At 33.7% G+C, this 12595-nt stretch overlaps 1 protein-coding gene across 24 annotated transcripts in view; it reads right to left on the reverse strand.

The window, feature by feature from the left end:
* The window catches only part of RIMS1 (regulating synaptic membrane exocytosis 1), a 695397-nt gene that overhangs the window by 179251 nt on the left and 503551 nt on the right, over positions 1 to 12595 (reverse strand). The window lies entirely within an intron of this gene.

Consider the following 12595-nt stretch of genomic DNA (forward strand, 5'->3'; position numbering starts at 1 on the left):
TTGGTGCAAGTTCATATCTTCATTCCATGTGACCCCAGGAGAAATAACTAGGTACTTATTTTCCTCCTTTACAAAATAATAATGTTAAACCAGATGATCTCTAAGGTTCTTTCCAGATTTAATTGCTAGCAGACCCAAGGGAAAATGTGGAGGTCAAACTAATTGTTTTAGGACTTCACATGCCATTATGAATTATTTCATTAATTGAAATAAAAATAAAAAAAAAACAGATTCTATTATAAAAGGTTCAAATGAGCCTAAAAAGGGATCTTCATTGATTGCATTATCTTTATGTTATTCCAGATGAACAGTCGAAACACTGACTCTCCTCAGTTTAGAATATTTCATTAAAGGGAATACAGGATAATGAAAATGATAAGATATATATTGATTCATGGGCACTTAGGTGGCATAGTGGATAGGAAAACCTGAATTCCAGCCTGGTCTCAGATACCTTCTAGCTGTGTTACCCTGGACAAGTAACTTAATTCAGTTTTTTACTTTGCTCATCTGAACAATGGGCTGGAAAAGTAAATTGGCAAGCAATTTCAGTATCTTTACCAAGGAAACCCAAAATATAGTAACAAAGTCAGATACAATTATAACTGAACAACAATATATTCGTTTATGTTTTAGAACTTGCTTACAAAATTTTGTGAACATTTTCTAGAGTTATTTTGGCTCATAATTATACTGATTTGAATGTACCTTAAAACATAACTATTTACCTTTTAGTCCCTTCCAAACAATTTTGTTGAGTTGTTTTGGTAGTCTTTTCTGACTCTTTATGAGCCCATTTCTAGTTTTCTTAGCAAAGATCTTAGAGTGGTTTCCATTTCTTTCTCCAGCTCATTTTACAGATGAGAAAACTGAGGCAAAAAGGGTTAAGTGACTTGTCCAAGATCACACAGCAAATGGGTGTTTGAGGTCAGATTGAAAGTCAAAAAGACAAGACTTTCTGGTTCCAAGCCCAGTGCTCTCTCCATTGTGCCACCTAATTGTTCACATAGTGTGGTACTTCAATTTTACCTTGTTTCACATACATTAATGACATCTACAACTATAGTAGGTCTTTGAAGTTATAGTGCTAGTCACAGGACAGACATTCAAGACATATTGACTGGTTGATGGTTAGCAACAAATACATGGAATTAAATTGATGGAATTAAATGTGAAGTTCTTGCTCCACAACATTAACATCATAAAAACAGCCCACTGTATTTTTCCACAAGACATTTCTGTCAAATATAGGTTTGTTGTTTTCAGATTACATAAAGATTAAACTGGTCTCACTGAAGAGCAAGTCAAAATCATATCAGCTGGTATTACAAATCCATAATTATTATATGATATAAAGCCTACTAGATTTGGAGTCAGAAGATCTGTTTTTGAGTTTTCATCCAACCATTGCTGGCTTTGTGAATTTTGGCAAGTCACTGAAACTCAATATACTTATCTATAAAATGGGGGAAATAATGCCCTTTCTATATGCCTCATACTATTGTTACAAATTCAGATGAGATAAATTATTTAAAATGAAACTGAAAACCACTATATAAATGTCAGTAATATTAATATAATTTGCTCATTATATATATATATATATATTATATATATATATATATATTTACCATGCATCTTCCAGAACCCATACTTATCCTTTAGGTGTTTCCACTATTATTGCCATGTTCTTGAAATTGAATTTAAAAATTAATATAGATTTTTGTTACTGTTATTCAGTCATGTCTGACTTTTTGTGACCCCATTTGGAGTTTTCTTGGCAAAGATACTGGACTACTTTGCGATTTCTTTCTCCAGCTTATTTTATAGATGAGGAAACATGAGGAAATTTGGCTCATAATTATACTGATTTGAATGTACCTTAAAACATAACTATTTACCTTTTAGTCCCTTCCAAACAATTTTGTTGAGTTGTTTTGGTAGTCTTTTCTGACTCTTTATGAGCCCATTTCTAGTTTTCTTAGCAAAGATCTTAGAGTAGTTTCCATTTCTTTCTCCAGCTCATTTTACAGATGAGGAAACTGAGGCAAACAGGGTTAAGTGACTTGTCCAAGATCATACAGCAAATGGGTGTTTGAGGTCAGGTTGAAAGTCAAAAAGACAAGAGTTAAGTGACTTGCCCAATGCTACACAGTTAGTTAAGTGTCTGAAACTGGCCTTGAATACACATTTTCCTGACTCTAGTCCCAGTACTCTATCATCTATACCAAGTAACCTTCCATAATGTAGATATGTGTATATATAAAATATTCACCTATATTCATATATTTTGTTTTATTATCTACATATAAGTTGTAGAAAGGTTATTGACCTGCATTAATAGAGGAAATTTGTTCACCAGAATATTTCTACACTAAATAAATCATAGATACAGATCAATATATTGCTTTTATATTATTTCACTGTCTACATAGATTATTGTATATTTATATGGTTATACACATTTTCAGATCATCATCTTAAAAGTTTCATTTTCAAATGGAAGAATAATTTCCCATATGATTTGTAGAGGAAATTTCCTCATTAGGTGTTTCTTCATATTTATAATATCATAAGCTTGGATCAATACAAATGAGATATGTTGGTCTATTCCTGTGAGTTTGTCAGATTGGCAAAAATTCAAGTGAAGAAACTCCCTCTACTAGTGAAAATCAAAAGTTGTTCTGAAAATATTAGAATGCAGAAGCATTGGGAAATTAATTATCTTTCCTGAGGTCACCAAGCTAGTGTGTATCAGAGATGAGAACTCAACCCAGTTATTCCTGAGCTTAGCCCTTTAAATCATCAATGCAGGGAGATCTGTGTTCATATGTTATCTTTGACCTACATGGCTCTGGCAGTCACTTAATCCCTTAGTACCTTAGGCTCCCCTCCTCCTAAGACCCTATTAAGACCATACTTTATATATGTTTTTTATCTGCCCCAAGGAAAGGAGTTTCCATAAGGAATATTTTATATTGATGAAATCTTAGCATTAGACCAGCAATAACAACACCACACCCACCCACACCCACACACACACACACACACACACACACACACCATTTAAGATATTACCGTATGTGTGTGTGTGTGTGTGTGTGTGTGTGTGTGTGTGAGGCAGCTAAGTGGTAAAGTGTATATGGTTCCAAGTATGGAGTCACAAAAACTTATTTTTATGAGTTTAAATCCGATCTTAGATACTTCTTAGCTATGTGATGCTGGGCAAGTCACTTAATTCTGTATGCCTCAGTTTCCTCATCTGTAAAGTGAGCTGGAGAAGGAAATGACAAATCATTCTACTCATTTTGTGAAGAAAGCCCCAAATATGGTCATGAAGAATTGTCATGAAATGATTGAACAAAAAACATACATACATGAATATTATATGTTGTTGAACATATGTTGTTGAACAAAAATGTTGTTGAATCAAGTCTGCTTAGTATTCTGAGATTAACTGTAACTCTGAAAGCAATTATGAGTTATTTTGACAGTTTTGGGGAAAAAATTGCTGAGTTTTGAATGTAGATTGTGGGGGAGAAAGAAAAGAGGGGAGAGACAGAGAGTTTGAAAAGAGAGACAGAGACTGAGACACAGAGACAGAGAGACAAAAAGACAGACAGGGAGACAATGAGAGAGACACACAGATACACACACACACACACACACACACACACACACACGGGAGATCAAAGGACAGATTTTAAAAATGTATCCACTAAGTTGAAGGTGGGAAATTATGTATTCTACACTTGTTTTTGAGGAGCTTATCTAGCTGATCAGAGGAACAGAAGATTGGAGGCAGAGAATAAAAGAAGCCCGTCAGTTTTGTCTAGTTTGATTGAGATGGTATGATCTACATTTGGAGTATTAGTCAAGTAGAGTTGATATCAGCTCAGTTTAACAAAGAAAGTATCTGCAAAGAAACTTTATACATCATCTTTAAGGAAAGCTGATGAAATAGGATATGCTGATATTTATAACTTCAGAGGTGTGCATATGGATTTTCCTCTCTCGTGCACTTCCTTGATAGGCTGTAAATGTATATGTCTGCTCCTCCCCTCCCAAAATAATTAAGATATGTGCTTTGTGGCCCAGGTGAACATGTGAATTATAATATTTTTAATTTATTTATAATGTGAGACCCCATATTCATCTTATGGCTAAATTAACAAATTATGTTTAAGATCTAAATTTTTATGAGTGACTATTTGTGTAACTAGAAATACACTGGTGGTAGATCAGATAGTAGAATATTGACCCACTTCATTTCCCCTAAAAAGAAGTAACCCTAGACCCTTGACAGACTATAAGTGTAATTGCTTGGTTATGGTTCTACTCAGGGAGATATGCCAGTGAACCAGCCAGTCCAATAATAGGGGTAGTCATCCACCCAACTATCATGATAAAATGTAAAAAGAAAGTGTTGCAGGACTTCTAAAAAATATTCAATGAAGATACAAATATTTTTAAAGGCAAAGTATTGAACAAAGCTTTTTCAGATAGTAAATAGGTCCCAGGGTCTTTGGTATCAATTATATATTTAAAAAAAGAAAATCTTTCAACAGCAATAATATATATTGAAAAAAGAAACCAAACCTAAACTATGTTAATTACCGCTATTCTGAAAAAAACAGACTAAATATGATTCCTCAGTTTTGCTATTAGAACTGCCATTCTAATTCACTGTTTCTTTAATATACATATAGCATGGCCTAGAAGAGGTCACATGATTTATGGAAAATATCTAGAATGTAATATAAGATACTTGAGTTTAAATTCCATATGTGATGTCTTCCTACTTTACATTATATAATTCATTTAACTTTTCTTTGTCTTGTTTCCTCTCCTTTAAGCTGAGAGTATTGGTCTAGGGAAGAAGTGTCAAACACTCTTGACTATGGGTTAAACCAGATTAAAATGTAATTGGGAAATAATGAACACAATAAATTAAAAATACAATAAAATGTAAGTAACTATACATTTTAAAACTAAGAACCCCACAAGGATCCTTATGTAGGAATTGGTAAACCCTGTTTCAATTTGAATTTGACACTACTGGTTTAGATAGCATTCAAGCAAGGAGTTGTCTAATTCTAAAGCTATGAGACCATGTGATTTTAAATAACCCGATAAAGAGTATTGAGTTAAATAATAAATACTCTACTTGAGGGAAAAGAGGATTTTTAAAAACATTACTTATAATGATTACTTCATTGATTTATTTTTGAGGTTCATTATAAGAGAAATTGTCTAAGCTGATTATTGAATGTAATGACTGGAGTTCTATGGATATTTGGACCTAAGAAAATCAGCATGATTATTCTAGGGAAATAATACAGGGGTTAATGTCAAGTCACCTGAGTTTTCTCTTCCTGCCTTTCACATTAACTAGCCATGTGACCTTATTTGTGGTTTTTATAGCTTTTTTCATCTACTGAATGAAGATAATGTAGCCTGCCCTATTACTTCATATGATCTATGTAGAATTAAAATGAGAAAATAGATGTGAAAGAATTCTGAGAAGTAAACTATTAAGTGAATGTTTCATTCAAGGACTCAAAAAAGGAAAAGAAAAATACCCCTAAACTTCCTAAAGTTTATTTCTAAATGCAATTGTTCTAATAGGTTTGGAATTCTTAACTATATTCCAAACAGCAAGCACGCCATGTAAATGCTATCTCAGTATCTATTTAGGATGATAAGTCTCAAGCTAGAAGGACCATTTGGTTTAATTTCTTCATTTTAAAGATGAGGAAATCAAGATCCAATGAAATTAGACTTAGCAAAGGTCACAGAGGTAATAAGTGTTATCTACAGAATTTGAAACTACACCTTCTGACTTTGAGTCAGTGTTTTTTGCACTGTACAATACATACTTAGTAACTAAATTATTTTGGTTTGTCCACATAAAAAAATTTGCTGTTTTATCTTCTATGACTTTTATTTAAATACAAAAGTACAGAAAAAATTGAATATTGATATTTCATTCAGGGGCAGGGAGGTAGATAGACTACTGGACTGGAAGTCAGGAAAACCTGAATCAAAATTCAGTCTCAGACACTTACTACTCAAATGACCCTGGGAAAGTCGCTTAAACCTGTTTGTCTCAGTTTTTTCATTTGTAAAACAAACAAGGAGAAGGAAATGACAAATTGTTCCAGTATTTTTGCCAAGAAAATCCCAAAAGGAGTTATGAAGAATCAGACATCATTGAAAAATGACTAAACCGCAATATTTCAAGCAGGTATCAGGGTCACTTATCTATTTCTCCTTGACTAGAAACTTGGGACCTTAATTTTGATATTAGTAGGTATAAAAAACCAAAAGAAATAAAATTTCATATAGGTACACTTCTGCTGCAAATCCTTTGTTGTTCTTTGAAGTAGACCACAATAATCTATATCCCATTGCATTGAGTCATCAATCCCAATTTTTTTTTTTTGCTATCCACAAGTTGAATACCCATGATACTTGACTCCTCAATCTTCTTGTAAACAGCTTCTAAGACTACTTCTAGTCTTATTTGTCCTTCCCTTAACCTGTGAGATCCTTTTAGATTTAAGTTTTATTCTTAACAATCTCTCTACACCATTGGTAATTTTTTAACCAGCATTCCTTTTGATTCACTTCAAGTGAAACCCAGATCTTTCCTGAGGAGACTGTATCTATTGAAACCCATTCTCCTGAGACCACTTGTTACACTCCTATGGTGCATAGGACCAGAAAGTAATGCTAGCATTCTATCCTTCTGTTATTTCCAGACTATTCCTCTACATCTAATCTTATCATCTTCTCCTTTCTCAATTTATTCTATTTATACAATCCTATGGTTCTTGAATATTATCATCTAGGTTTTAGATCATCACCCTATCTTTTTCTGACTTTAATGTCTAGTTCACAGCCTTGTTATTTTTCATAGACCAGGACTTAAATATTCTTTTGACACAAATCTATAAAGTTATTTTTCTATAACCCTTTGATTATACATTGATGAGACCACACCTTATCTTTTTGAATTACAACATTTCCCCCCATCCCCTCTTTCCTTTACTCTTTCATTCTTCAAAACTATATTTTAGTAGACACTAGCCCAGAATTCAAGCTCCCACAATCTGATATCTTTAAAGGTTTCTTGCCTGCTAACCTATAAAGTTGGTTAAGTTCCCCATATTTCTCAACTTTAACACTCTCAGGATGCTGAACACAAAATGAGAAAATGACAAAGTTGAATTGCTTAATTTACTACATATTTATGGAGCTTAACTTCAGCTAGGCTATTTTGGTATAATAATCATTCTAATTTATCCTTTACTCTCTATCTCATTGCCCAGAGAAACCAGTTTGGAATCTAAGTTCTCCTTATCAGCAGTATCTGGACAAGTCACTTCACTAGTCTGGCCCTCAGTTCACTCTTTTTCCTTTCTTAAGAATCTAGCATTTGGCTCATTGTCTTTCTCTCCTCCACAAATCCAACCCTTCTACTAAAGGATGTCATTATCCACACTGTTGGTATCTCAAATATCCTAACCTAGTTTCTTGGTTTCTTCAAATACCATGTCCTCCTGCTCCAATCAACTTCAACCCTATACAGGAATGTTCACATGCTGGATTTAAAAGTTACTCACATCTGTTCAACTTCATTAATTAAAACCTCTTCTAATTATTCTTTCTCCTTATATAGCACCACTTTTAAATCCATTCTTTACTGTCACAGAAACTTCCATTCTTTTCATCCCTGTGAATTTTCTCAGGACATTGCTGAAGCTCTGACTTAATTTTCTTCTCTTTGCATATAATAATTAAACAATTAAATTCTATTCTTTCTTCTGCTTTACAATCTCTCACACTTTGATCTGTTGCTGCTCATCTCTGAACTACTCCTATCATCTGCTCGCTGCATTCCTATTCATGTGGTGCTGAATGAAATGAGAGAAAGTGATAGAATCTTTCTGATTGGGTTATTATAATTCTGATAGTATAAATTCATATTATCTAATTTCAACTGTCTTAATTATAGTAAAATCTTTTTATTCCTCACTAATTAATTCTCTATCCTACTCACCACCAATCCAATTCCAAACCAGCTCTTCTATTTCTTTGAGCTTCCTCCAACTACTTCTTATCCTCTCACTGACCAGAGGAACTGAATTCCTATTTTCTTATGAAAAATGAGGCCTTTCAAAGTAATTTCTCTTTCTTTTTATTTCAAAAACTCTTGAGATTATCCTTGTTTTCCTTCATCCTCTAGCAACCACTATCCTCCTACAAATGTATGATTCTATTTTCTCCTGTCTTCTCAAGCATATTGTGACCTCAATAATTCTCATATCACTAACCCCTTTATTTATTAATAAATAACTTACACTAGATTATAACATCCTTTCAAGATACTGTTCTATATTTCTCATGTCTTTCCTATCCAAATATCTACAAAAATATTTCTATATTCATTTACTCCACTTCTCCTCTCATGCCTTAATCCTTTGCAGTGTGCACATGGATGGACTGCTTCCTTCCTCTCCATTCACTTCAAACTGTTTTCTCCAAAGTTACCAAAGATCTCAACTATCAAATTTAGTAGTTTTTTCCCCCCTTAGTCATCATCCTTTGAAATCCATTTGCTGCTTGTGACATCTTTTCACATAGTTCCTAAATACTCTAGCCTTTCTAGGTTTTTATGGCACTCCCTCCCTGTTTTTCTTCTTGACTCAATCATTTAGTCATTCTTCATCTCCTTAGTTAAAATATCATCGGCATCATATTGACTGAATATACTTCAAAGTTCTGTCCTAGATCCTGTTCTCTTCTGTCTCTATATTTTCTTTCTTTTTTGGTAACTGCAAGAGCTCTCATAAGTTTAATGATTTATTTACAAATGAATAGCAAATCAATATATCTCATCCTCCTCTTTCCCCTGAGCTTCAATCCCACATCAATTGCCATTAGACATTTCAAACTTGATTTCCTCAAATTCAATATCTCATATTTAACAGGGGAATAATTGAGGTCAATATCTCAAACTCAACATGTCCAAAACTTAACTCTCAATCTTTTCTCCAACCCTCAATCCTTTAAAAAAATTTCAATTTCCAAAGACACTACCATTTCCTCAGGTTACCTGGGTTCTAAACCTTAACATTTCCTTCTGTTTCTCACTTTCTATCATTCCAAATATCCAATCAGTTGACAAATATTGCCATTTATTTCTTCATATTATTTCTCATGTATGACCTCTTCCCCAATATTTACATAATTAACAACTTAATTCAAGTCTTTGTTACCTCTTGTCTATATTATTACAATAGTCTCATAATTGATCTCCCTCTCTTAAGTCTCACCATACCATTCAAGTCCATCCCATATATTTCTACCGAAGTAATCTTCCTCATCCGGTCTTCTTTATCTTATTATTTGATCATTTCATGTCCCTATTTATTGAATAGATTGAATTAGTGTTGTTTTAGGATAAAATGTACACTCTCCTGTTTAGTTCTTAAAGTCTTACATGATCTGGCTTCAATCTATTTTTTGTAGCTTCAATCTACTTTATTCCCTTCCCTATATGCTCTGGTTCCTCTCTCCTACAATCAACAAACAAATAAATTGTTTCTCTCTCACATACATACATGGCTTTGATATCTCATCTCTGTACCTTTGCAGAAGCCATCTGCCATAACTAGACTGTATTATTCCTCTTCACCTCATAGAAGTTATCTCTTCTTTTAAGATGTAACTTAAAGACAGTATTTCACATCAAAGTGTTTTCCTGATTCCTTCTACTGTGATTAACTCTCTCCATTTGAAATTCATTTTATTTAACTATTTTGTATATATTCTGTAGAGGGCCAGAACTCTGGAAAAGTATACTTGAAACAAGGATACCTACAACAAGGTGTTAACTCTGTGATGAGATAATGATTCTCTAGCTTACTATTTAAAAAAATTCTAAACTTTACAAATACCAAATAAAATTAGTATTTCCACATACAAAGGAAAACAGAAAAAGTGGATTATATATAAACTGAGAATCTCCATTACATTAAGCTCATTTTTCCTTTAAATATATTGTGGTATTTTTTCTTCTTTAAAATAGTGATGGTTCTCTGGGAGAAAGCAGGTTTCTTGGGGTGGTTTTCTGGAGGCAGCCTTAGTTTCAGTTACAAGTAATAATCACCCAAATGCAGCCAGCTGATAAAAGTTCAGATCTTTTATTGTCTCCAATATAGTCCTGTTAGTTTTCTTGGAGGCCTATCTTTCTGCTTGGTTCTAAGAGCTCTTGCAGCTTTGTCCTTTGCTTCTGCCTCTGCTTTCTTCAGCCTCCAGCCAGCATGAAGGTGGAAGATGCAATGAATCTCTCTTGCCTCAGAGAGAGGGCTTGTGGGCTTCCTCCCAGAATGCTCCTCTCCAACCCCAGCCAATGTTCCAAAGTAACTCTCTTGAAGCTCTAAGAGCTTCCTCTCTATATATGATCTCCCAAAGGTTAACTCCTCCTCTGAGAGAATGGGATTATGGGTTATCTCCCAGAGTGCTCTCTGACCCTAAGAACTTCAAGGGAGGTGTGAATTCAGATACCTCATACTAAACCCTGAAATCTCCCAAACTCGTGAACTCCAATGAGTACTTAAATACTTCTTGCTTATAAGAGCTCTCTAAAGGTGTGAACACAAGCATTATTGTCTATCAGTATTAGCAACTTATCACCTTGTAAGGATTCACTCTAAGATGTGAACCAATAAGCATTGTTCAATTCCATTGAATTAACACTAGGATTCTGACATTTCTCTTGAGTTTTTACCTTGTTTCAAGTTGAGTTGACACTAGGATTCCAACAGTTTACATATACTTTCTACTTAGTATAGTGATGTAATGGTTCTCTAGTTAACCCATACTCAGTATGCTGTAATGATGTAATTGTAATAGGGTATTTAAGGGCTGAGAGAACTTGGGACACAGTCAGTCAGAATGAACTGACTGTGAAGGAGTCAGACTGTAACAGACTGTGAAGGAGAGAATAAAGACTTCAGACTCTCTTCCTGACCATCCTTGGGTGACTATCCTGCTGAGACAAAGCCCTAAGAACCTCCAGAAAGCTAGCCCGGTCATTACAATATTCTGTATATATTTAATCAGTACATATTTATCTACTTATTAGTTCTCTTATTGGAATATAAGCACCTTGTGAGCAAGGATTATTTCATTCTTTGTATCTGCCTAGTTGGTGTCTAGCAAAGTGCCTATATCATAGTAGGAACTTAATACATTCTTTTCAATAGATAGATTGATTATTCCACAAAATAACAGAATTAGATGACATCTTCTTAAGATCCCTTACAGCTCTAAAATCTATTATCTGGTTCCCAAATTCCTTTCTTTTCAAAAGCTACAACCAACAGTACTATCACCTGAAAAAACCTGTAGCTATTATAATTGCATAATAGGGGTGAGAAGATGAGCCAAATTCATATTTTTTGCCCTATATAAAATGATATTTGACTCTTTTTTACAGGTTCTGTCAAACTTCAACCTTTTTTAAAGAAACACCACACTACCCTGATTTTTCTTCTCTACTTTGTCTCATTCCTTATTTTTGGCTTCTTGGCTCCTTTTTCTTACTATGTATGGTGACCATTCTTTAGTATTCTGTCATTAATTCTTCCTTTATACTAGGGCATTGAGGTGGTAAAGTGCATAATGGGCCAGATCTAGAGTCAGGAAGATTCATCTTCCTATTTGTGTGATCCTGGACAAGTCACTTAACCCTGTTTATCTCAGTTTCCTCATCTAAAAGGAAAAGGAAATGGCAGACCACTTTAGTATCTATGCCAAGAAAACCCCAAATGGGGTCACTAATGGTTGGGCATAACTGAATTAATTGAACATAACAATTCCCTTTATACCATCTTTATTTTCTCTACCCTCTTCTATCTTTCTCTTGGCAAGCTGATTCACTATCATGGGCTCACCTACCACTGCTTTAAAGATGACTCCCCAATTAATGAATGCTTGATGAATTTTTATGCACAAATTGGTAAAACTCACTATCAAGTTTGATAAAACATTGGGATTTACTTTTAATATGAAAATATTAAATATGCTGATGTAAACAACCTCATAAACATTATTAAATGGATTTGGAAAAATCTAATTTACTAATTGGTCAAGTAATACTTTTTAGCAAAAAAAAAAAAGATTTGAAAAATCTATTCATATAATATTTTCCAGAAAAATCTACATTTAGCTTTATAACCTAATGCCACATAGTAAAAGCTCAAATTGAAGTTGATGGGTTAGCTAAATATGACCATGTAAATATATAAAAAGTATATTTTAAATCAAGGGTTTAGGGTTCTAGATTTTTATCTTTCATGTTATAATTCTCTTCAGATAACTTATTTGGCCCAGCCATGGTATCAGCATAATGAAGGCTACCTGAGTGTCATTGTAAATGAAACCATTGGATTGAAATGAAAAAGGGAAGCAGCAGGCAGAAGCATTTACAAATTGCATCACATCATTTTTGCAGTGACATCTATAGAGAAATATATGCATTGGCACCACTACATATATCTCTACTTATATGGGATGAAGAAGT

This window comes from Sarcophilus harrisii, chromosome 4 (genome assembly GCF_902635505.1).
Source record: "Sarcophilus harrisii chromosome 4, mSarHar1.11, whole genome shotgun sequence".
Taxonomy (NCBI): domain Eukaryota; kingdom Metazoa; phylum Chordata; class Mammalia; order Dasyuromorphia; family Dasyuridae; genus Sarcophilus; species Sarcophilus harrisii.